This window comes from Lepidochelys kempii, chromosome 2 (assembly GCF_965140265.1).
Source record: "Lepidochelys kempii isolate rLepKem1 chromosome 2, rLepKem1.hap2, whole genome shotgun sequence".
Lineage (NCBI taxonomy): Eukaryota > Metazoa > Chordata > Testudines > Cheloniidae > Lepidochelys > Lepidochelys kempii.
This window is the reverse complement of record NC_133257.1, coordinates 256934134-256959321: the sequence shown is the minus strand read 5'-3', so window position 1 is coordinate 256959321 and position 25188 is coordinate 256934134. Positions and strand designations below refer to the sequence as shown.

The 25188-nt window shown below is 45.1% G+C and overlaps 1 protein-coding gene across 1 annotated transcript in view; it reads left to right on the top strand.

Annotated features, from left to right (window-relative positions):
* Positions 1-25188, top strand: part of LOC140907821 (sodium channel protein type 5 subunit alpha-like) — a 186195-nt gene that overhangs the window by 52047 nt on the left and 108960 nt on the right. The window contains exon 2 of the mRNA XM_073334668.1: positions 2205-2274. The gene's annotated coding sequence lies outside the window, so the exon portion shown is untranslated. The remainder of the gene's footprint in view (positions 1-2204; positions 2275-25188) is intronic.

The following is a 25188-nucleotide window of genomic DNA, read 5'->3' as shown; positions in this document are numbered from 1 at the left end:
ATTAACTATGATAGTCGGGGATGCAACCCAGAGCTCTGGGTGTCCCTAGCACTCTGATTGCCAGAACCTGGGACTAGACGACACTTGATAATTGCGCTGGTATGCTCATTCTCTCCGAAGCATTTGGCACTGGCCATTATTGCAAAATAGGCTACCGGGTTAGACAGTCTATTGGTCTGATCCAGTATGGCCATTCTTATTTTCTTATACATATGAGAAAATAGCAGAAAGGAAATTATGGGTTTGGCTTTTTTTTCCCCATGTAACGATCCTCACTTAGGGTCTGGTGGCCCTCCCACTCTACCAGGCTCCGACTCAGGACCCTTTCAGCTATCAGTGGTCTGGCAACCAAGGAAAGGCTGTCCTCCCTGGGCCTTTTCCTCTAATTTCCACCCCCTACCTCCAGGATCAGCTTAGTTCAAGGCTTTCTTCAGGTGGGAAAATCCAAACCACAGTAAGTAAGAGGGGGTAACCAATGTCCAAGGTCCACAAGATACTTCCCTCTCTGGTTGTTTCTGGGGTGGGCCCTCCCTTTCTGAAGGAGGGCCACTTTGGGCAACTGTGTCAGAGTCTTGGGCTTCCCTTTGCTTTGCTTTGCTGGAGCTGTGGGCTGCAAGTCTGCTCACCTCTAGCTCTGCCACTAATGAATGAGCTAATTCCCTGTCTTTTAATTCTTTCAGCAGATGGAACATTTGCTGCAAGTGTGGCAGGGCAGAGCTGGCTGAGCCCAAAATAATTCCTTAATCCCATATTGCCCAGTGTGGGATTTGTACACCCCATCACACTCGGGTTTTGCAAGGAGTGAATGTTGAACTGTAATATTTATATGCTATTTCCATTTTGTATACGAACTTATGTTGTGTCTTGTTATATGCTTATATTTTATATGAAAAAAATATTTTTTTAAAAAGAAAGGAAACTCAAGTAAAATTTACCATTCCTGGACACAGCATTCAACATTCTTGATTAAAGGAAACTGTACTCCACCATGAGACCCATTACTTGTAAATCTCCACAAGGATCAGTTCGCTCTCCAGTCTTATTTAGCATCTGCAGTCAAACTCTGGAGAACTGGAGAGACTTCATGAGCAATAGAAACTCCTTTTCACTGCCACACACTCTTTACTCATTTCATCTGATTAATCTGAGTTTTATAACATTTGCTTTTAATTTATTTGCCACAAAGCTTTTTTCTTAAAATAAGAAATTCAGTGATTTGGGGGGTTGTAATAATAATACTTTATAGCTCTGATATAGCATTTTTCATCTTTAGCTCTCAAAGTTGTTTACCAAAGAGGTCAATATCATTACCCCCATTTTAAGGATGGGAATAATTGAGGCACAGGATGAGAAGTGACCTGCCCATGGTTACATCGCGAGGCCAGTGGCAGAAGTGGGAATGGAGCCCAGCTCACCTGAGTCTCAGTCTAGTGCCCTGTACCCTAGGCTAGTAACTGAACATCAAAAATATATAATTGAAAGTGGGCTGCAACCCTTCAATACTACAAAAGCTACACTTTTTTTTCAATTACCATGATATTTTTTTCTCTAACTTGAATCTTATTATTTCAATATCCTTTTCAGACTTGGCATACTGTACTATTTGGACTAATGCACAAGTAGAAGGAGATGGAATAAAATATTCATATATGGAAGTATTTACAGTCAAAGTGTTTGCAGTACAGACAGGGAGAGTCCACTAGATGCAGAGAAGAGTTTGTAAAACAGATTTTGCCTTTGTATTTCCTACCCACTTTATTCAGATTCAGTGCAAACAGTGTTTTTCTATCAAAGACACACTCTCATTTGTGCATGGATAGAATAATATTTTAAAGTAATACTCTGCTAGGAACCTTCCCAACTCTTTGCTTACTCGGGCTACAGCCTTTCCCATGAGATCTCATAAAATCACATTAGTTAATTTCACATCTAAACAAATACACTCTCCTCCCTCTCTCCTTTCCCCACATATACACACCCCACATGAAAATAACACGCTGTCTGGAGTAAGAGCTTAGCCAACGTGAAGAGGAATTGCTTATGAGGGAAATAGAGAAGGTGATACCATGAGAGAATTTTCTGACCCTCTGGAGATAACTGGACTGAAACTTTTTTTCTCTTTGAATATAACCTTTGTTTAGAAGATGTGGAAAAGAATGTAAGTCTTACATGCTTAATACATTCTTGTTTCTTCTTGACAACAGGAAGATATATGGTGGAAACTTTTATCTGCTTAAGAGGAATTCAGGAAACTAAGCAAAACCTTTCCTCAAGGTGAGTGGTTTGTAGAAGACATTAACAGGGAATAGGAGTTAAAGAAAATGTAAATATTTACTTCTAATCTAAGAAGAGAAATGGAGTTTCTCCCACTCCAGTTTTGGTGTATGTTATACCTGTGATTTCAGATGATGTGGATAAATTAGGGACAGTGATAACATATAAAAGAAGTAGTAGATGGATCAATAATTTTGTATGTGCTCTTATGCTGAGATGCTAGATGTGTGACCATTATAAAATAAAGATTCCTTTTGTATATGTTTTACTTCAGAATTCAAAGGCCTCATACAATCTGCAATTATTTCAATAAATTGAAGTTTGATACCTCATTATCTTATCTGAAAATGAATAGGTTTATTTTATTTAATGTTAAACTGACTCTGAATAACCTTTATATACTGAAAGTGGAAAAAGAATAGATATTAACGTTCTTTAGTCATCTAAACCAAAAGAGAACAAGAAAAGAAGTGGGGCCACTATGCAGTGAGGTTGGGGAGTAGAGAGGAAGGATAATCAAAGTATGGTCCAAAACATAAATGAATACCTTGCCTCACTTTTCAATAAGGGCGATGTATAACATGGGGGCAAAGGCAGGTTGGTGAATGGGAATGAATGTATAAAAACTTAAATTTCCACATCTGAGGTGGAAGCAAAACTCAAAGAGCTTAATGATCTCCAGTCAGGGAGAACTGATCATCTCCATCCCAAAATACTGGAAGAATTGGCACATGAAATAGCCAATCCAGTAACAAAGATTATTAATAAATCTATCAAATTGAGGAAAGTACAGTATGAGTGGAGAATAGCAAATGTAGTACCTTTATTTAAGAAAAGGGAAAAAATGTTTTGGGCATTTACAGGCCTGTTAATCTGATCTAAAACCTTGCATGCTATTCAGAACAAATTTTGAAGGAAAAAATAGTCAAATGAAGATAAATGGAATAAAATGTCACATGTGTTTACCAAAAGTAGATTATGCGAGACTTAATTGATATCTATCTTTGATAAGATAACTGATTTTTTTAGACAAGGGAAATCAGTAGATGCAATATATCTGAACTTTAGTAAAGCATTTGACACAGCAACACATGGAAAATTATTAAATTGGAAAAGATGGGGATTAGTACAAGAATTGGTAGATGGATAAGGAACTGTCTAAAAGGGAGATGCCAACAGGTTGTGCTGAAAGGAGACATATTGAGCTTGAGGGAGGTTACTAGTGGAGTTCCTCAAGGATTTGTCTTGAGACCAGTCTTATTTAATACTTTCATTAATGATCTTGGGACCAAAAGTAGGAATGGGCTGTCGAAAGTTGCTAATGAGACAAAGTTGGAAGGCATTATCAATACAAACGAGGATTAGAATATTATAGAGGAAGAACTGGGTGACTTTGAGGCCTGGAGTAATAAAAATAGAATGAAATGTAACAATATAAAGTACAAAGTCATGCAGTCAGGGACTAATAAGAATTTCTGTTATAAAATGAGTGCTCATCTGTTGGAAATGATAGAGGAGGAGAAAGACTTGGTTGTATTAATCAGTTGCAGAATGACTGAGCCACCAATGTTATATGGCCAAGAAAAATGAAAATGCAATCCTACAATGTATCAGGTGAGGTATTTCCAATAGAGATAGAGACATATTAATGCCATTGTACAAGGCATTGGTAAGACCTCATCTGAAATATTATGTACAATTCTCATCACCCATGTTCAAGAAAGATGAATTCAAACTGAAAAAGATACAGAGAAGGGCTATGAGGATGATCAGAAGAATGAGGAATCTACCTTAGGAGAGGAGACTCAAAGAGCTTGGCCTGTTTTAGCCCAGCAAAAAAAACCCCAAATACTGAGAGGGGATATGATTGCTCTTTGTAAACACATCGGGGGTAAACCAGAGAGGAAGAAGAGCTATTTCAGCTAAAGGACAGTGTTAGTGTAAGAACAAATGAGTACAAATTGGCCATGAATATATTTAGGCTGGAAATTAGATTTCTAACCCTCCAAGGGGTGAGACTCTGAGACAGCCTCCCAACAGAAGTAAGGCAAATAACCTAAACTACTTTTAAGATGAAGTTTGTTAAGTTTATGAACTGGGTTATATACTGGGGTTGCCTGCAATAGCAGGGGACTGGACTTGATGACCTGGGAGGCCCCAGACATATGTTCTTACTTTAGGGTAGATTTTTTTTTAATCAGAAACTTAATTCAGTCTCTGTTTTGTTTGTCAAACCAAAAACACTTAGTTGGGAGACTTGGAGGATGATGATTAGTGATTGTGGTTTTATCAAGATGACCTGCAGGGCAGTGACTCCAATGAGCCCAACATTGGTGGAGAAATAAATTAAATAATGGTGAAGCCAAGAGAAAAGTGTCTGTGAGAATAAACTGGATAGGTGGTGGGATTTGAGCGGGAAAGTGAAGATGTGTTTCAAGACTTTATCTAAGTGACAGACGCACGTCTCTTTCCTTTGATTGAGTAGGAGGGATTAAAGGTCTCCGACTGGCCACACTATCAGAGGCTCGTTCACCTGCACATCTACCAGTGTGTCATGTACATTGGCCAAACTGGACAGTCTCTACGTAAAAGAATAAGTGGACACAAATCAGATGTCAAGAATTATAACATTCAAAAACCAGTCGGAGAACACTTCAGTCTCTTTGGTCACTCGATTACAGACCTAAAAGTGTCAATTCTTCAACAAAAAAACCTTCAAAAACAGACTCCAACGAGAAACTGCTGAATTGGAATTAATTTGCAAACTGGACACAATTAACTTAGGCTTGAATAAAGACTGGGAGTGGATGTGTCATTACACAAAGTAAAACTATTTCCCCATGTTTATTTCCCCCCCACACACTGTTCCTCACACGTTCTTGTCAACTGCTGGAAATGGCCCACCTTGATTATCACTACAAAAGGTTTTTTCCCCTCTGCTCTCCTGCTGGTAATAGCTCACCTTAAGTGATCACTCTCCTTACAGTGTGTATGGTAACACCCATTGTTTCATGTTCTCTGTGTATATAAAATCTCCCCACTGTATTTTCTACCGCATGCATCCGATGAAGTGAGCTGTAGCTCACGAAAGCTTACGCTCAAATAAATTTGTTAGTCTCTAAGGTGCCACAAATACTCCTTTTCTTTTTGCGGATACAGACTAACACGGCTGCTACTCTGAAACTTGAAGACTTTCAGAGCTGACTGTTGTTGGATCTCGGTTCATGGAGCTTGTGTGCATTTCATAGTCTTAAGTGTTTTGTACTGCTAAATCCTGAATCGTTTTTCAAATGTTGTGATTTTTAACTGAGATTATTCTCTGGGATGAGGGAGATCAAATGTTTGGTTTTAGTCTTCGCTTTTTGCCTAGGATAAGTAAGGCAGGTGGAGATCTGGCAAGCTGGCAGCTTTCATTGTCTAGATTGTCTTATCAGATCACATTTAATGCAAAATAAGACCTTCATAGATTAATTCTGCTTATGAGTTTCAGCTTCTTTAAGAAAATGAATTTTAAAAAATGAGACAGCCAAATTACTAAATAATACAGGATAGAATTTGATACAATTTGTGAACTTTTTCCAAGTTGTGGTTCAAAGTTTTCAGTCTTTGGATGATCTTCTGTAATTTTTTTATAATTGATCAAACAGATTTAATGCAGAGATCATTTAAAATAAGGGTATTAAACTCTTGTAGGCTTAAGGTTTCCTCATTTTTGTATTGATTGGTTTTTCTGGTGTTTATTCTAAACAATGTATGGCATTTTAGAAGTAATAATTAAATTTCTCTCTGCTTTGAGGAAAATTAGTTCTCTTGGCACAGCTTAGAGTAACCTCAGGGCTAAGGATGGAAAGATCTTTGACATGTATACTAGATAGTGACTTCAGCCACAACAGTGAAAATCCAGAGTAACTCCATGACTTCAGTAGAGTTACACAGGGTTTACACTTCAGCGTAACTAAGACCAGAAGCAAGCTTCTTGTAAACTGCCACAAATAGGTAGGCAAAATGGGGTGTGTTAAAGACAGCATGGTATTTTCAACTATTAACTTCTTTGTTTTTCACCTTACTTTGTACCTTTAAAAAAACTCCTTGTTGTTTTTGCTGATACAGACTAATGCGGCTACCACTCTGAAACCTATACCTTTAAAGTTATTCTAATGTGTTGTTGTATTAAAATTTCTTTTTTTAAATGGGAGAACTAAAATAGTCTTAAAATATAAAAATTGTATTGGTTTGCTTTAAAATATATTTTAACTGCATTAATATTAGACTGTCAATTTGATTTGTTCATTTAAAATGATCAGAGTTTCATGGAGTACAACAACAAAAGGCCTAATCTGCATCTTTGAATTGCTCTGCCAGTCCTAATGCTGTCATACCCTGCTTCTGGAAGATCCTGGTCAGATGGCCTAGAGCCAGGGCCGTCCCTAGGGGGCTGCGGAGCCCGGGGCAGAAGTGACGAATCCATCACTTCTGGAACCAACCCGTCACTTCCAGTACAAACTGCTCCGGGCGGCAGGTAGGGGAGGCTGAGGGAGGCAGTACCTCCCCAAACAGCAGGCGTGGCTCCGCCCACACTCTGCCTCCACCCCCCCCCAGGCCCTGCCTCAGCGGTGCTGCTGGGCTCCAGGGGGCTGGGACCATGCCACCGGCCTTCCCTGGGGAGGCTGCAGTGCCACTGTGCCACCCATGCGCACCAGCCCACAGGGCCCCCCAAAGCACGGGGCCTGGAGAGGTTGCCCCAATTCACCATACCCTAGGGATGGCTCTGCCTAGAGCACTGGTTCTTGACCTGTTTACCATTGTGGGCCGCATATGCAGCTCTCTCTGTGTTGTTTGCGCCACACAATAGATATACTACCCGTACATCTACACACACAAAAAAAGGTTTGGTATTTGTTACGTGAGAGCAATAGGATTCAAATAAATAAATAACCTTTCAACGTGGGCAAATATCTATCGAGAGCATTTTAAATTAGCAAAATAAGTCAACATTAACTGTTAAAAGTAATAAATTTTACTGTATGTATGCCATAGATGGCATGGCATGATGTATTCCCATCCTGACTTCTGCGCTGCGGGGCTAAGCGCCCAGAGAGCTCGACTGTGGAGCCTGCCTGCAAAGGTGAAGAGCCCTGCCTAGTGCAGAGCTCCCGCTGCCCCCAGCTAGAGACTGCCCCCCCATGCATCCAGTTCCCCCACCCAGGAACTTCCCCCAGCCCCTCCCCAGGCTGCCCCCCCAGCCAGGGAATGCTCTCCCTCACCCAAATACCTTGGGACTATCTCCCCATCATCCAGACCCCACCCCCACAACACTGGGTTGGAACATATGCCTGCTCAGCACTCCAGGGACTGCCCCTCCAGAATCCAGTCCACCTCCCAGGGACTGCCCCCCAGCATCCCCCATCAACTGCCCTGCCCTCCAAGGACTCAACCTACCTATCCAGGGACTGTCCCCAGTGGTGCAAGTGGAATCCATTTCTTACCAGTATGGGGGGCACGTGACCTCTTCATGGGACCCTCCACATGACTCCTCCCTGTCCCCTCCCCATGATCCACCACCCTTACTTGGTGGGGAGGCTCTGTCCTCCTGCAGTGACTTTGGAACCACAGTGGTGAAAGGAGCAGAATGTGGGGCCACCAGGAGGCCCCATGCCCGCAGCTCCTCTGGCGCAGCTCCACCACCCCAGCCCTTCCATCCAGGGTCTCCTACGTCTGTACAGCAGCAAGCCCCGCTGGAGGACAGAGCTGGGGGCAGAACAGTAGGCATGCCAGAGGAGCTGCCGCTGTGGGGCTGCCCGGTGGCCCCACGTTCTGCTCCTTTCACTGCTGAGGTTCCCAGGAGAGCCCTGTGGTTCAGGGCTCTCCCGGGAACTGCAGTGGGGAAAGAAGCAGAACACCAGCAGCTCTTCTGTTCCACCCCCAGCCCTGTCCTCCGGCACGGCTGCTGCTGGGAGACAGAGGAGACGCAGCTCCATGGAAGGGCAGGGGTCAGGGCTGGGGTTCTGCTCCTTTCCCCAATGGGAGGGGCTGCAGGGAAAGGAGCTGAGTGCTGGCAGCAACTCTGGCAGCTGTAGCGCCCCCAGCCCTGTCCTCCAGCGGGGCTGCTGCTGGGAACCAGAGGAGACGCGGCTCCGTGGAAGGCCAGGGCATGGGGCTGGGGGTTCTGCTCCCTGTAGTTCAGGGCTCTGCCAGGAACCACAGCAGGGAAAGGAACAGAACATGGGGCCACCGGGCAGCCCTACACCCTCAGCTCCTCCGCAACTGTCTCCACAACTGTGTCGCTGGGATATAATTGAATAATTTTGAACTGTATATTTCTTGAATCCTGTGTGTGTGTGTATTAAATACTGATAAGTTTTTACTTAGCAAAAGTTTAACTACCTCAGAACTCCCGAGTGAAAACTATTTTAGAAATGCTTCTTCTCCCATTGAAGTCAATTGGAGTTTTGCCACTGTCATCTGTGACAGCAAAATCAAGCCTTTACTTCCTGTGTAGCACCTAACAGTTGCTCAGAGGTCAAGACATTTGTACAAAAATCTGGACCAGAAAGCATACTCTGGCTCGGATTCCCAGCTCTGGCCAAGGCACCATCAGCAGGGATTCCAGAGTCCTTTTTGAACCCTAACCCCAATTTTAGGCCAACGAGGCCCTGCCTTTCCTGGTCCCTACCCATATATTAGAATACTTTTGCACTAGCTGCTAATAGTCCTCAGGAGAGGATAATATAACAATATTCACTTATATTTAAAGAATTTTTTGCATTTTGAAGGATGTTTGCTCTCCCTTCCTCAAATATGTTAATAAAGTCTTCAACAAAACAACAACATTAACTGTGAGGAGGCATTTTAAATTGGTTTTTTAAAAGCCTTTGAGACTTGTAGACTTTTATGGAAGCATTTGTGCTGATGAGCATTTGTGTAACATTTGGCAAATAGCAAAGCAAATATTGTATTCCCTGTGTGCATTGCACAGAAATGGTGTCATTTCATAGATCATTCACAACTCTCATTATCAATACCACAACATCTGAATTATCCTGAACAACAAATATGGGTTTGGACTTTAATACATCAGAGCAGGTTTCATTTTAATTTCACCACATTACAGGCTGCACTGATTTCAAAGTTGTAAAGAATAAAAATAAAAAGAATGTTCAATATATTGGCCCTGATTCAGGAAAGCACTTAATGCTTTCCAGAATAGGAATGTATTTAAGCATGTACTTACGTGTTTTTCCTAAACTGGGGCCACGGGCACACATCTCATCCCCCTACATTGGTAATTAAGAGCTTTTTTTTCCAAACAAATTCTTCTGTCCAGAACTTTTGATTTGATTTTTTCTCTCTTGGTTTTGTGCCTGACTCTGTACAGTTTCATCTTCCTAGCCTGGTGTTAAAGGCTACAGTTCTAGAATGAAATGCAGCCAACTTTCAAAGAAACTGAAATGGTGAAATAGTCACATTAATGATGACCAATAGGGCTGTTTTGGAACACAAGATCTGCAGTTTCTTTACCAGAGAATTGGTCAACGCTACCAGAATATACTGGGGGAATCTTGCTGTGGTGTATTGAAAACTATGTTAAAATTACAAGCTGTCACTTTAAGTTTCAAGGTGTTTTCTGGTCCTCTTTACAGGCTAAGGATCTCTGTAGGGAATCACGTGAGCTGGGTCTTAAGCAGTTAGTCTGCAAAGGGCAGGCTCAGGCCCGTCCTAGACCTGCGAGAACTCAACATGTTTGTGAAGAAACTCAAGTTCTGCATGATCTCTCTGGCCTCCATCATCTCTTCCATTGGATCCAGGAGATTGGTATGCTACCCTCGACTTGAGGGACGCATACTTTCACATAGTAATAACTCCGTCCCACAGAAAATACCACTACCAGTTCACAGTCCTCCTGTTCGGCCTGTTGGTGGCACCTCGAGTGTTCACCAAGTGCATGGCAGTCGTGACTGCATTTCTGTGCAGGCAACAGGTGCAAGTGGTCCCGTACCTCAACGATTGGCTGATCAAGGATCAATCCAGGGTTCAAGCGGAGGCACAAGTTGACTTTCAGATTGACATTCGATGAACTGGGCCTTCTTCTCAATATGGACAAATCGATTCTGTCCCCGGTTCAGTGGATAGAGTTCATAGGGGCGGTACTAGATTCGACACAGGCCAGGGCATACCTCCCGGAAGCAAGGTTTCAGGCTCTGAATGACATCATTCGAAGTCTCAGGCAGTTTCCCACCACCACAGCAAGGAATTGCCTGAGACTGCTAGGACACATGGCGGCTTGTACCTATGTAGTACAGCATGCCAGACTCAGACTTCAGCCTCTTCAGTCGTGGTTGGCGTTAGTGTAACGGCCAGTCCGGGACAGTTTGGACAAGATGGTAACCCTGCCTCGCCTGGTACTAGACTCCCTCCTGTGGCGGTTCGACCCACAAGTAGTATGTGCAGGTGTCCCCTTCACCAGCCCTCTGCTCTCCCTCTCCCTAGTGATGGATTCTTCATCTCTGGTCTGGGGAGCACATTTGGGAGAATTCAGAACACAAGGCCCTGGTCTCAGGTGGAGTTCCCTCTTCACATCAGAGTCAGAGAGCTGAGAGCGGTGCTTCTGGCTTGCCAGACTTTCCGAGCCCACTTAATAGGGAGATGTGTATCAGTTATGACAGACAACACCACGGCATTGTTCCATATCAACAGAGTGGGGGGGTGCACATTCCTCTCCACTGTGCCGGGAAGCCCCCATGCTGTGGGACTTCTGTGTAGAGCACTCAATACATCTGCAAGCATCGTACCCTCCCGGGAGTGCAGAATGAGTTGGAGGACTACCTCAGCAGGTCATTCCACGGCCTCGAATGGTCCCTTCGCCCAGATGTGGCAAACTCAATCTTCCATCAGTGGGGTTTTCCCCAGATAGACCTGTTCGCCATGTGACGCAACAGGAAGTGCCAGCAGTTTTGCTCTTTCCTGAACCACAGCCTGGGCTCCATCATGGACACGTTCCTCCTCCCATGGGGAGGCCGTCTCCTATACACGTTCCCGCCCATTTCCCTTGTTCACAAGGTGCTCTTCAAGATACGGAGGGAACAAGCTTTGATGATATTGATAGCTCCATCCTAGCCCTGCCAGCACTGGTACTCATCACTCCTGGAAATGTCCGTTGAAGCCCCAATCACCTTGTCACTCTTCCCGGACTTAATAACTCAGGATCACAGCCATCTCCAACACCTGAACCTCGAGTTTCATAGATTCATAGATATTAAGGTCAGATGGGACCATTATGATCATCTAGTCCAACCTCCTGCACAAAACAGGCCACAGAATCTCACCCACCCATTCCTGCGAAAAACCTCTGTCAAGGTTCCTCCCCCACTCTGAACGCTAGGGTACAGATGTGGGGACCTGCATGAAAAACCTCCTAAGCTTATCTTTACCAGCTTAGGTCAAAACTTCCCCAAGGTACAAAATATTCCACCCTTTGCCCTTGGATTGGCCGCTACCACCACCAAACAAATACTGGTTACTGGGGAAGAGCTGTTTGGAAACGTCTTTCCCCCCAAATACTTCCCAAAACCTTGCACGCCACTTCCTGGACAAGGTTTGGTAAAAAGCCTCACCAATTTGCCTAGGTGACTACAGACCCAGACCCTTGGATCTTAAGAACAATGAACAATCCTCCCAACACTTGCACCCCCCCTTTCCTGGGAAATGTTGGATAAAAAGCCTCACCAATTTGCATAGGTGACCACAGACCCAAACCCTTGGATCTGAGAACAATGAAAAAGCATTCAGTTTTCTTACAAGAAGACTTTTAATAGAAATAGGAGTAAATAGAAGTAAAGAAATCCCCTCTGTAAAATCAGGATAGTAGATACCTTACAGGGTAATTAGATTCAAAACATAGAGAACCCCTCTAGGCAAAACCTTAAGTTACAAAAAAGATACACAGACAGAAATAGTTATTCTATTCAGCACAATTCTTTTCTCAGCCATTTAAAGAAATCATAATCTAACACGTACCTAGCTAGATTACTTACTAAAAGTTCTTAGACTCCATTCCTGGTCTATCCCCGGCAAAGGCAGCATAAAGACAGACCCACAGACTCTTTGTTTCTCTCCCTCCTCCCAGCTTTTGAAAGTATCTTGTCTCCTCATTGGTCATTTTGGTCAGGTGCCAGCGAGGTTACCTTTAGCTTCTTAACCCTTTACACGTGAGAGGATTTTTCCTCTGGCCAGGAGGGATTTTAAAGGGGTTTACCCCTTCCCTTTATATTTATGACAACCTCTCACCTATATCTGAGCTATTGAAGTCCTCAAATCGTGGTTTAAAGACTTCAAGGACTTTAAAGACCTCACAGCATAGAAGCTCCATGGATGAACCCAATGGAGCTCTCGTGCTCAGACCTCGTTAGACAAGTCCTCCTTGGCAGTAGGAAGGCTTCCACCAGAGCTACCGACCTTGCCAAGTGGAAGAGATTTTCAATCTGGTAGGCGCAGCACCGTTCGTCCCCAACACTCACCTTCGTGCCACTAATGTTAGACTATCTCCTTCCTCCATCTCAAGCAGCAGAGGCTGTCCAAGTTATCAATAAGGTTTAATTTGGCTGCCATCTCTGCCTTTCACCAAGGAGCAAAGGGCTGCTTGGTCTTTGCTAACCCTATTTTTTTCTCAGTCGTTTCCTTAAAGGTCTTGACAGGCTATACCCAAAGGTCCGACAGCCAGTCCTGGCTTGGGACCTCAATCTGGGCCTTTCCAGACTCATGGGACGACCCCCTGAACCTTTGGCAATGTGCTCCCTGCTCTATCTGTCTTACAAAGTAGTGTTTCTGGTAGCGATAACCTCAGCCAGAAGGGTATCTGAGCTCAAGGCCCTGACATCAGAGCCCCCTTACACTGTGTTCTATAAGGACAAGTATCAGAGGGGTAGCCGTGTTAGTCTGTATCCACAAAAACAACGAGGAGTCAGGTGGTGCCACCAGACTCCTCGTTGTTTTTATAAGGACAAGGTTCAGCTCAGACCCCACCCAGTTTTCCTCCTGTAGGTTGTCTCCGAATTTCACATCAACCAGGACATCTTCCTCCCAGTATTCCATCCTAAGCCTCTCTCGAGCGGCAGGGAGCAAAGGCTTCACTCGTTGGATGTCTGCAGAGCGCTAGTCTTCTACATCAAGAGAATGAAGCCTTTCCGAAAGTCAGTCCAGTTATTTGTGGCAGTGGTGGACAGGATGAAAGGTCTTCCTGTCTCTTCTCAGCGAATTTTGTCATGGATCACGTCTTGCATCCGTGAGTGCTACAACCTGGCAAAGGTGCCCGCTCCTCGGATCACTGCACACTCTACCAGGGCTCAGGCCTTTTCAACGATATTCCTGGTGCAGGTTCCCACCCAGGAAATCTGCAGAGCAGAGACGTGGTCCTCCATACATCCTTTCACCACACACTATGTAATTACCCAGCAGGCCAGAGACGATGAGGCCTTTGGAAGAGCAGTGCTCCAATCAGTGGATGACTCTGACCCCACCTCCTGAACTTGGGCTTGTGAGTCACCTGATTGGAATGGACATGAACAAGCACTTGAAGAAGAAAAAACGGTTACTCACCTTATGGTAACTGTTCTTCGAGATGCGTTGTTCATGTCCATTCTAATACCCACCCTCCTACCCCTCTGTCGGAGTAGCCAGCAAGAAGGAACTGAGGGGGTGGTGGGCTGGCCAGGCTCTATATTGAGCACCATGAAGGTGCTACTCCAGGGAGCGCCCAGGACGACCCAACGGATGCTGCTATGGGAAAAATCTTCCAGCTACTATGCACATGTGTGTGCACGCACCAGATTGGAATGGACATGAACAACACATCTTGAAGAACAACAGTTACAAGAAGGTGAGTAACTGTTTTTTTTGCTGACATAAGTGGTAGTGTAGACATAGTCTATGTGGTCAAAGGCCTTTTCGGTATCTAATGAACTGACAGCTAAAGGTTCTTTAGAATGTCTCAAAGCAGCAATAATATCTATCAGTTAACACAAATGATCTGAGCCATTTCTGTTATGCAGGAAGCTTATCTGATTTTTCATATAAAGTGAGAGAAAACTTTTTCATTGCAAGAGCTTTAGCTAAGATTTTGGTGTCACTGATGATTAATTTGATGTTGGCCTGTAATTACTACATAGTCCAAGTCTTTCCCAGATTTAGGGAATAACTGAAATTAAAGCTTCTCTTTGAGTATGTGGGAGCATTTCCTCATCCTTGGCCTCATTGAACATATTCAATAATCTAGGGGTTAAAATTTCCCAGAACTTTTTGTAAAATTCAGTAGGGAATCCATCTGCACCAGTAAACCTTCATTTCTTTTATATCCCGCAGCAGTTGTGCAATTTCTAGAGGTGCATCTGAACAGTCAGATCTCTGGGAGAGACAATCCAATAAAACAGCTATTTAGGGCTTCTTTACTGATTTCCTATTCAGCTAAGTATAGTTTTGAATAAAGCTATTGAAATTGTTTGTTAATATCTGACTGTGTTGTATATAATTTATTGCTACAATCTTACTTTGTTAGCTTCAAACAGAATAAAGCAAACTCAGCCTTGTGGGACAGAAGGTTGTTGATTTCATATCTTAGGTTGATGAGGATTCGGAGTTTCTTTGGGGAGGGTGCAAACATAGACCTTGTATATAGACTTAATTTCCTTTGCAAGGGTATGAATTCTATGATCTCTGCATTTCTTTTTAAAGGTGGCAAAAGAGAGGATATATCCTGTGATGAAGACTTTACAGTCTTCCCAAACTGTTGCATCCATTTGGGGGCAAATAAAATGTTATTGATTGGAGAAGGGGAACAGCAAGAGGGAACTGCCAGGCAATAGAGCTTCAAGGAACATGTTATCTGCTTCTCAAGAAAGTAGATTTGCTAAGTCTTGATAGAATTAATGGAGAAAAAGAAACAAGAAAAGAATGTAGACTGGACAATTATCCAGGTTATGAATATGGGCTGAATTCACCCTTGGCATAAGTGGGCGTAAGTTCCCATTGTCTTCAGTGGGAGTTGGATCTGCTTACACCAGCATTGAACCTTGTACATTTGTTTTCTTAAAAAATATTGTCGCTCTTGCAGGTTAAAGTTAATAAATAAGATGTAAGCAGAGTCAGGATGAGCTCCATCCTGACATCTGGTGGTGAGTTGTGGCAAGTTGTGGAAAAGAACTTCAGGGGCTGGTCTCATTTGCATAGGCACACCCACCCCACCTAGCATGAGCGCATGGCTGCCCAAGTGGTCACTTTGGCTGCTGTGGGATCCCCAGTTTCTCTGTTATTGGGGCAGGAAGAATAAATTGTTATTATCCTGATTATGTGAATCAAGGACAGTGGAACTGTACTTGGCCTTTTGTTATGATGGAGGGACTCGCCATCAACTAAGTAGCACTCGCTAGGCAAGGGACATGGGTTCCAAAGCTCAGTGAATTGAGAGAAGCTGGGGACAGGTATTAATACCTGGTGGTGTGGGGTCCCTGGGAAGGGCATGCTAATTGTATTTCCTCCTTTTTCCACTGTGGAATATCAGAGCTAATTTTGATTCCATTAGGAGTCTAGTTACAGGCTGCTGAGCTGAATTCACTTTAGGCCAATGGTGTACCAGCACTGAGGCTCCCCTACTACAGGCTGAAATCACAAAAGAGCTAAACTTATTAAGAGCTGAAATCACTGAGTGTTTTGTTAAGTAGTGGGGGAGCCTGAAGATATATTGTGGAGCAGTTTGCGGGACAGCTGGCAGAGCAGAGCGTCTCTTGGAGCAGAGCTGCTCGTGGGACGGCTGGCAGAGCGGAGCGGCTGGTGGAGCGGAGCAGTTTGTGGGATGGCTGGAGCAGCTCATGGGGCGCGGCTGGCAGAGAGGAGTGATTTGTGGGACGGCTGGTGGAGCGGAGCCCCATGGAGAGGTGGGGCAATCTGCTTTGGACCATGTAAGGTGCCCCTTAAACCCCCTGTCATAAATATAAAGGGAAGGGTAAACAGCTTTACAATCCCTCTTGGCCAGAGGAAAAATCCTCTCACCTGTAAAGGGTTAAGAAGCTAGGATACCTCGCTGGCACCTGACCAAAATGATCAATGAGGAGACAAGATACTTTCAAAAGCTGGGGGGGAGGGAGAAACAAAGCCTCTCTCTCTGTCTGTATGATGCTTTTGCTGGGGACAGAACAGGAATGGAGTCTTAGAACTTAGTAAGTAATCTAGCTAGATATGCCTTAGATTCTGATTTCTTTAAATGGCTGAGAAAATAAGCTGTGCTGAATGGAATGGATATTCCTGTTTTTGTGTCTTTTTGTAACTTAAGGTTTTGCCTAGAGGGATTCTCTATGTTTTGAATCTAATTACCCTGTAAGGTATTTATCATCCTGATTTTACAGAGGTGATTCTTTTTAGTTTTTCTTCTATTAAAATTCTTCTTTTAAGAAACTGAATGCTTTTTCATTGTTCTTAAGATCCAAGGGTTTGGGTCTGTGGTCACCTGTGCAAACTGGTGAGGATTTTTATCAAACCTTCCCCAGGAAAGGTGTAAGATTTGGGAGGATTATGGGGGGAAAGATGTTTCCAAACGGACTCGTTCCCAGTAACCGGTGTTAGACGTTTGGTGGTGGCAGCGAAAGTCCAAGGGCAAAAGGTACAATAGTTTGTACCTTGGGGAAGTTTTAACCTAAGCTGGTAAAAGTAAGCTTAGGAGGTTTTCATGCAGGTCCCCACATCTGTACCTTAGAATTCAGAGTGTGGAAGGAACCTTGACATGATGGCAGAGCGGTGGGATTAACTTGAAATCATTTTGAGATCAGTTTGAGATTTTTTTGAACCAGAAGCACAGATTTGAAAAGGAATTTTTTTTCCTTTGGGCTGCTGGAAAGCAGGTTTTAACTGAAAGCAGATAGAGGTTTTTTTTCTCTGCTTTGGGGCCAGAGCAGAGACAAAGGGAATTATCTTTTGTGAGCTGGAGTTTTCTCTACCTAAAGGCAGGGTAGTTAACCTCCTGCACGGAAATTCACCAGCCTTCACAGATGTGAAGAATTTTTTTTTTTAACCTATTTGCCTGGAGACAAAGGTATTAGGTTTATTGTTTTGTTTTTTTTTAAGGATTTCTCTGTAGGCTGACAATCACTATCAGAGAATATAGGTATCTGGACAGCACAGCAACATTTTACAAGCCAAGTTTTTTGTTTTGTTTTGTTTTCTTTCTAACTCTCGAGTGTAAAGTTAGTTAAAAACAGAGAGGTTAGGATGACAGACTCCACTGTTCAACAAAAGCTGGAATTAGTCAGATTTGAGGCTGAGGAAAAACAAAAGAAATGAGAAAGACAGATAGAACTCATGCGGATGAAAATGGAGGAGAAGGAAAAAGAGAGGAAGCATGTGGAAGAGGAGAAGGAAAAAGAGAGGAAGCATGTGGAAGAGGAGAAGGAAAAAGGCAAAGGCTCAGCAGAATATACCAACAAACCCTAGCAATCCTTCTCCAGGTACCACTTCCCATCCCAGAAAGTTCCCCACCTACAAGGCAGGTGATGATACCGAGGCCTTCTTAGAAAACTTTGAAAGGGCCTGCCTTGGGTACAGCATCTCTACAGACCAATACATGGTAGAGCTGAGGCCGCAGCTCAGTAGACCCTTAGCTGAGGTGGCGGCTGAAATGCCTAAGGAACACATGAACCAGTATGAACTGTTTAAAATCAAGGCGAGAGTCAGAATGGGGCTAACACCCGAGCATTCCCGTCGGTGGTTCAGAGCCCTAAGGTGGAAACCAGACGTGTAATTTACCCGACATGCCTACCACATTGTGAAACATTGGGATGCCTGGATATCAGGAGCAAGTGTTAAATCTCCAGAAGATTTGCCCTTCCTAATGCAAATGGAGCAGTTCTTAGAGGGTGTTCCTGAGGAAATAGAAAGATACATCCTAGATGGGAAGTCCAAAACTGTAATCAAGGCGGGGGAGATTGGAGCCAAATGGGTGGAGGTGGCAGAAAAGAAAAAACCTGGTCGCAGTTGGAGCGGATACCAGAAGGGACAATCACAGACCATACCCTACTACCGGGGGCAGCCCAAGGCCCCAACTACCCCACAAGGAACCCTCCAGACACCTTATTGTCCCTCCACACTGTTCTCCAGCAACCCACCTCGCCCCAGTGACCCGTCAGCTGGACGATGTTTTAAATGTAACGAGCTGGGGCACGTAAAGGCCAACTGCCCCAAGAACCCCAACAGATTACAGTTCATTGCACCAGAATCACACCAGAGGTCCTCAGGCCCAGATACCTCCCAGATACCCTCAGAGCGGAGGGAAACTGTGAGTGTGGGTGGGAAGAAGGTCATCGTGTGGAGGGACACTGGAGCACAAGTGTTGGCTATCCATGCTTCCTTAGTGGACCCCAATTTAATCGACCCAGAGATCCAAGTGACGATTCACCCTTCAAGTCCAACTCTTTCAATTTGCCTACTGCCAAGTTGCCTGTCCAGTACAAGGGCTGGTCAGGAACGTGGACTTTTGCAGTCTATGATGATTATCCCATCCCCATGCTGTTGGAGGAAGACTTGGCCAATCACCTGAAGTCAGCCAAGAGGATGGGAATGGTCACCCGCAGCCAGGCTAAACCAGCCGTCAGCCGTCATGCCTAGCTCTGTTCTGGAAATTTCTACCAGGACCCGGTCAGAGGTGATTGGCCTGGGGTCCGGGTCCATGTCTGCAACAGCAGTAGTGGATGCAGTCCCAGAGACCCAGACAGAGCCAGTCCCAGAACAGGAACCGGTGGAACAACCAGCACCAGACCCATTGCCAGCACTGAACCCAGTACTTGCAACCACAACACCAGAGGGCCCCACCGAACCTGAACCGGCAGCAGCTGATAACCCTGCACAAGAGGCTCAGCCGGATCCTGAATCCCAACATAGTGCACCAGCAGAGAGCGGTTCACAGTCAACGGAAACAGCCCCATCCCCTACATCGCTTCCAGAGGGACCAAGCCTAGGTCCACAATCCAATGAGGAACTGATGTCTCCAGCATCAGGGGAACAGTTCCAGACCGAACAGGAAGCAGATGAAAGCCTCCAAAAAGCATGGTTGGAGGCATGGAGCAACCCACCGCCTCTCAGCCCTTCTAATTGATCCAGGTTTGTTGTAGAAAGAGGACTTTTATACAAGGAAACTCTTTCTGATGGACACCACGAAAACTGGCATCCTCAGAGTTAGTTGGTAGTTCCAACTAAGTACTGGGCCAAGCTCTTGAGCTTAGCCCACGATCATCCTAGTGGCCATGCTGGGGTGAACAGGACCAAAGACCATTTGGGGAGGTCATTCCACTGGGAGGGAATGGGCAAGGATGTTTCTACCTATGTCTGGTCTTGTGAGGTATGCCAAAGAGTGGGAAAACCCCAAGAGCAGGTCAAAGCCCCTCTCCAGCCACTCCCCATCATTGAGGTTCCATTTCAGCGAGTAGCTGTGGATATTCTGGGTCCTTTTCCAAAAAAGACACCCAGAGGAAAGCAGTACATACTGACTTTCATGGATTTTGCCACCCGATGGCCGGAAGCAGTAGCTCTAAGCAACACCAGGGCTAAAAGTGTGTGCCAGGCACTAGCAGACATTTTTGCCAGGGTAGGCTGGCCCTCCGACATCCTCACAGATGCAGGAACTAATTTCCTGGCAGGCACTATGGAAAGCCTTTGGGAAGCTCATGGAGTAAATTGCTTGGTTGCCACTCCTTACCACCATCAAACAAATGGCATGGTGGAGAAGTTTAATGGAAGTTTGGGGGCCATGATATGTAAATTCGATAATGAGCACTCCAATTATTGGGACCTAGTGTTGCAGCAGTTGCTCTTTGCCTACAGAGCTGTACCACATCCTAGTTTAGGGTTTTCACCATTTGAACTTGTATCTGGCCGCGAGGCTAAGGGGCCATTACAGTTGGTGAAGCAGCCATGGGAGGGATTTACACCTTCTCCAGGAACTTACATTCTGGACTTTGTAACCAACCTACAAAACACTCTCCGAACCTCTCTAGCCCTTCCTAAATAAAACCTACAGGATGCTCAAAAAGAGCAAAAAGACTGGTATGATAAACATGCCAGAGAGCGTTCCTTCAAAGTAGGGGACCAGGTCATGGTCTTAAAGGCGCTCCAGGCCCATAAATTGGAAGCGTCGTGGGAAGGGCGATTCATGGTCCAGGAACATCTAGGAGCTGTTAATTATCTCATAGCATTCCCCACCTCCAACCGAAAGCTTAAGGTATACCATATTATCTAAAGCCCTTTTATTCCAGAGAATTAAATGTTTGTCAGTTTACAGCCCAGAGAGGAGATGACACTGAGTGGCCTGAAGGTGTCTACTACAAAGGGAAAAGTGCTGGTGGCGTGGAAGAGGTGAACCTCTCCATGACCCTTGGGCGTATGCAGCGACAGCAGATCCAGGAGCTGTGCACTAGCTACCCCAGGACTGACTGAACGGGCATACCACTCCATTGACACAGGTAATGCTCGCCCAATTAGGGTCCAACCTTACCGGTGTCTCCTCAAGCTAAAACTGCTATAGACCGGGAGTTCCAGGATATGTTACAGATGGGGGTAATCCGCCCCTCTGGCAGTGCATGGGCATCTCCAGTAGTTCTAGTTCCCAAACCAGATGGGGAGATATGTTTTTGCGTGGACTACCGTAAGCTAAATGCTGTAACTTGCCCCGACAACTATCCAATGCCGTGCACAGATGAACTATTAGAGAAACTGGGACAGGCCCAGTTCATATCTACCTTAGACTTAACCAAGGGGTACTGGCAGGTACCGCTAGATGAATCCGCCAGGGAAAGGTCAGCCTTCACCACGCATGTTGGGCTGTATGAATTTAATGTACTCTCTTTCGGGCTGTGAAATGCACCCGCCACCTTCCAAAGAGTTGTAGATGGTCTCCTAGCGGGATTAGGAGAATATGCAGTCGCCTACCTTGACGATGTGGCCATATTTTCGGATTCCTGGGCAGAACACCTGGAACATCTACAAAAAGTCTTCGAGCGCATAAGGGAGGCAGGACTAACTGTTAAGGCTAAAAAATGTCAAATAGGCCTAAACAGAGTGACTTACCTTGAAAACCAGGTGGGTCAAGGAACTATCAACCCCCTACAGGCCAAAGTGGATGCTATCCAAAAGTGGCCTGTCCCAAAGTCAAAGAAACAGGTTCAATCCTTCTTAGGCTTGGCCGGTTATTACAGATAATTTGTACCGCACTACAGCCAAATCGCCGCCCCACTGACAGACCTAACCAAAAAGAAACAGCCAAATGCTGTTCAGTGGACCGAAGAGTGTCAGAAAGCCTTTAACCAGCTTAAAGCGACACTCATGTCTGACCCTGTGCTAAGTGCCCCAGACTTTGACAAACCGTTCCTAGTAACCACAGATGCGTCCGAACATGGTGTGGGAGCAGTTTTAATGCAGGAAGGACCGGATCAAGAATTCCATCCTGTAGTGTTTCTCAGCAAGAAGCTGTCTGAGAGGGAAAGCAACTCGTCAGTCAGTGAAAAAGAATGTTACGCCATTGTCTACGCTCTGGAAAAGCTACGCCCATATGTTCGGGGACGGTGTTTCCACCTGCAAACCGACCATGCTGCGCTACAGTGGCTTCATACCGCCACGGGAAATAACAAAAAACTTATTTGGTGGAGTTAAGCTCTCCAAGATTTTGATTTTTACATCCAACACACCTCAGGAGCTTCTAACAAAGTGGCTGATGCACTCTCCTGTGAAAGTTTCCCAGAATCAACTGGTTAAAACTGTGTTTGAGATGTGAAAAATATTTTTAGTCTTTATATACTTGGTAGTATATTTAGAGGTGCATGTGTCTTATTAACTCTGTTTTTTCCTAGAGCTCCAGGAAGAAATCCCAGCCTTGACACCCCCCACCCAGGTGGGAGGTAAAACTCTGCAGATATTTTCGAGCTCTGGTGCTGCCCTGACCAGGGACAGAGACTTTTGGGTTGTTGGACTTTGGGTGTCTTTGGGTTGCTGGACTCAAGAACCAAAGGGAAAGGACATGCCCCAAATTGCTTGGGGTCGGGTTTTTTTGCTCATGGGTTGTGTTGTGAATCCTCTTGGTGGTGTTTCCCCAACATAATGCCACATTGTTTCTCTGTGATATTAAAAGGCTTTTGCTACACTCAGACTGTGCTTGCGAGAGGGGAAGTATTGCCTCTTAGAGGCGCCCTGCGGGAGTGGTATATATTTGTCCCAGGTCACTGGGTGCGGGCTCAAGCCGGTTTTGCATTGTATATTGGAATGGAACCCCTAGATACTGAACCCGGCCCTTGTTGCTGCCAACTCTGACGGGCAGAAGGGTTACAAATATATCAAACAGTAAATAGGTATTCAGTCTCCACCTCTTAAGAACATAAGAAAGGCCATAGTGGTTCAGATCAATGGTCCATCTAGCCAAATATCCTATCTTCCAACAATGGCCAATGAACAAAACAGGCAATCATCGAGTGATCCATCTCCTGTCATCCATTCCCAGATTCTGGCAAACAGGTTAGGGACACTCAGATCATGGGGTTGCATTCTTGCCCATCCTGGCTAATAGTCATTGATGGACCTATCTTCCATGAACTTACCTAGTTCTTTTTTGAACTCTGTTATTGTTTTGGCCTTCACAACATTCCTTGGCAATGAGCTCCACAGGTTGATAGTGCGTTTTGTGAAAAAGTAGTTCTTTACGTTTGTTTTAAACCTGCTGCCTATTAATTTCATTGAGTGACCCCTAGTTCTTCTATGTGAAGGAGTAAATAACATTTCCTTATTCACTTTCTCCACACCAGTCAAGATTTTATAAACCTCTCTCATATCCCCGCATAGTTGTCTCTTTTTCCAACTTTTAGTCCCCAACTTTTTAATCTCTCCTCTTATGGAAGCTGCTCCATACCCCTAATCATTTTTGTTGCCCTTCTTTGTACCGTTTCCAATTCTACTGTATGTTTCTTGAGATGCGGTGACCAGATCTGCATGCAGTATTCAAGGTGTGGACGTACCATGGATTTATATAGATGCATTATGATATTTTCTGTCTTATTATCTGTCCCTTTCCTAACGGTTCCTAATATTCTGTTAGCTTTTTTGACTGCTGCTGCACATTCAATGGATATTTTCAGAGAACTATCTACAATGGCACCAAGATCTATTTCTTGAGAGATAATTTAGACCCTATAATTTTGTATGAATAGTTGGGATTATGTTTTCCAATGTGCATTACTCTGCATTTATCAATTTGAATTTTATGAATTTCACCTGCCATTTTGTTGCTGGGTCACCCTGTTTTGGGAGATCCCTTTGTAACTCTTTGCAGTTTGCTTTGAATTTAACTATTTTGAGTAATTTTGCATCACCTGAAAATTTTTCCACCTCACTGTTTACCCCCTTTTCCAGATTATTTATGAATATATTGCACAGCACTGATCCTAGTACAGACCCTTAGGGGACACCACTATTTACTTCTCTCCATTATGACAACGGACCATTTATTTCTACCCTTTGTTTCCTATCTTTTAATCAGTTACTGATCCATGAGAGAACCTTCCATGATTTCCCTTTATAGAAGCCATGTTGAATCTTCCCCAGCAAATCATGTTAATCTATATCCACTGCATAGTTGGGTGTTCATACCCTGCCTGGGAGCCTAAAAGACGTATATACGGGAGCCTTGTGAGATATAGTAATAGTACCAATGCCACAATCAGTGACAGAATTTGTCAAGTCCTTGTGCTATTAAGAAATAATCCAATCTTGAATATGTTGAATGAGCTTCAGGGAAAAAAAAATCTGGTCTCTGGCTGTAGGATTTCCCAATCTCCACACATTTCAGAAGCCTAAATCAGCCTGCAGCGAGGGGGCGTAGCCTCTCTCAGAAACTGACAAGTGGGAACGCAACATGCCCCCTGCTGGGCCGAGTCAGGAAAGTCACGTCTGCCTCGCTGGAAGGACAGGACGGGAAGGGGAAGTACAAAAGTCGGACCCTGTAGTTCAGTTGGGCTAGCATCACCACAGGAGGCAGATGCATCCCGCCTGCTGCAGGAGCCCACAGAGGAGCTGCCAGGGCTGCCTCCTGCGAACTGGCTCGAGTTCCCAGGAGTGCTGGCCAACCAAGGTGCTGAGGTGCTGCTGGGGCTCACCGCCTGAGGACTGGCCAGATCTCCCCTGGCACCCGCCTGACCGAGACGCCAAGGAGCTCCTGGGGCTGCTTCCTGCAGACTGGCCAGAGCTCCCCGAGATGACGGATGCAGGTACACCTGAGCGGGAATGGGAAGCAGCCCAGGGAAACCAGGCAACTGTCTGGTTGGGAAGTGGCCTGAGACCAGGTCAGCGTGTTGCGGGCGGATCCCCACTGACCCAGTGGCAGACCACTCTGCCTCTGTAAGGGCCCTGGGCTGGGATGTGGAGGAGTTGGATGGGCCCTTGTCCCCCCCTTCCATCCCACCCCTGGGGTGGCATTACTCCCCCTCCATAGGCTAAGAGGCCTGTGTTTGTCTGTCACCCACCAGAGCCAGGACGACAGACAGGGGTGGCGTTCATACCTGACTGAGCCCCTAGTTTGTTTGCTGGGTGCCGGACCCCGGCCAGTGCCCGACGCAGCTTGCTGGGTGCCAGACCCCAGCCAGTGCCCGAGGCAGCTTGCTGGGTGCCGGACCCTTGACTGAGCCTGGGGTTCATAGACTGCTGAGTCGCTCTGCCCTGATTACAGGTTAGGGCCTACTAACTATTGGCTGGTGTACTGTTCTGCCTGGCCGGAGGACCGGAACATTAGGTGTAGCTAATTCCTCCTTTCAAGCTCACCTTTGCAGGCACATGACAGCGAGTGGGCATGGCCTCCCTCAGAGACTGACAAGGAGGGATGGCCATGCACTTACACAGCCATGTATG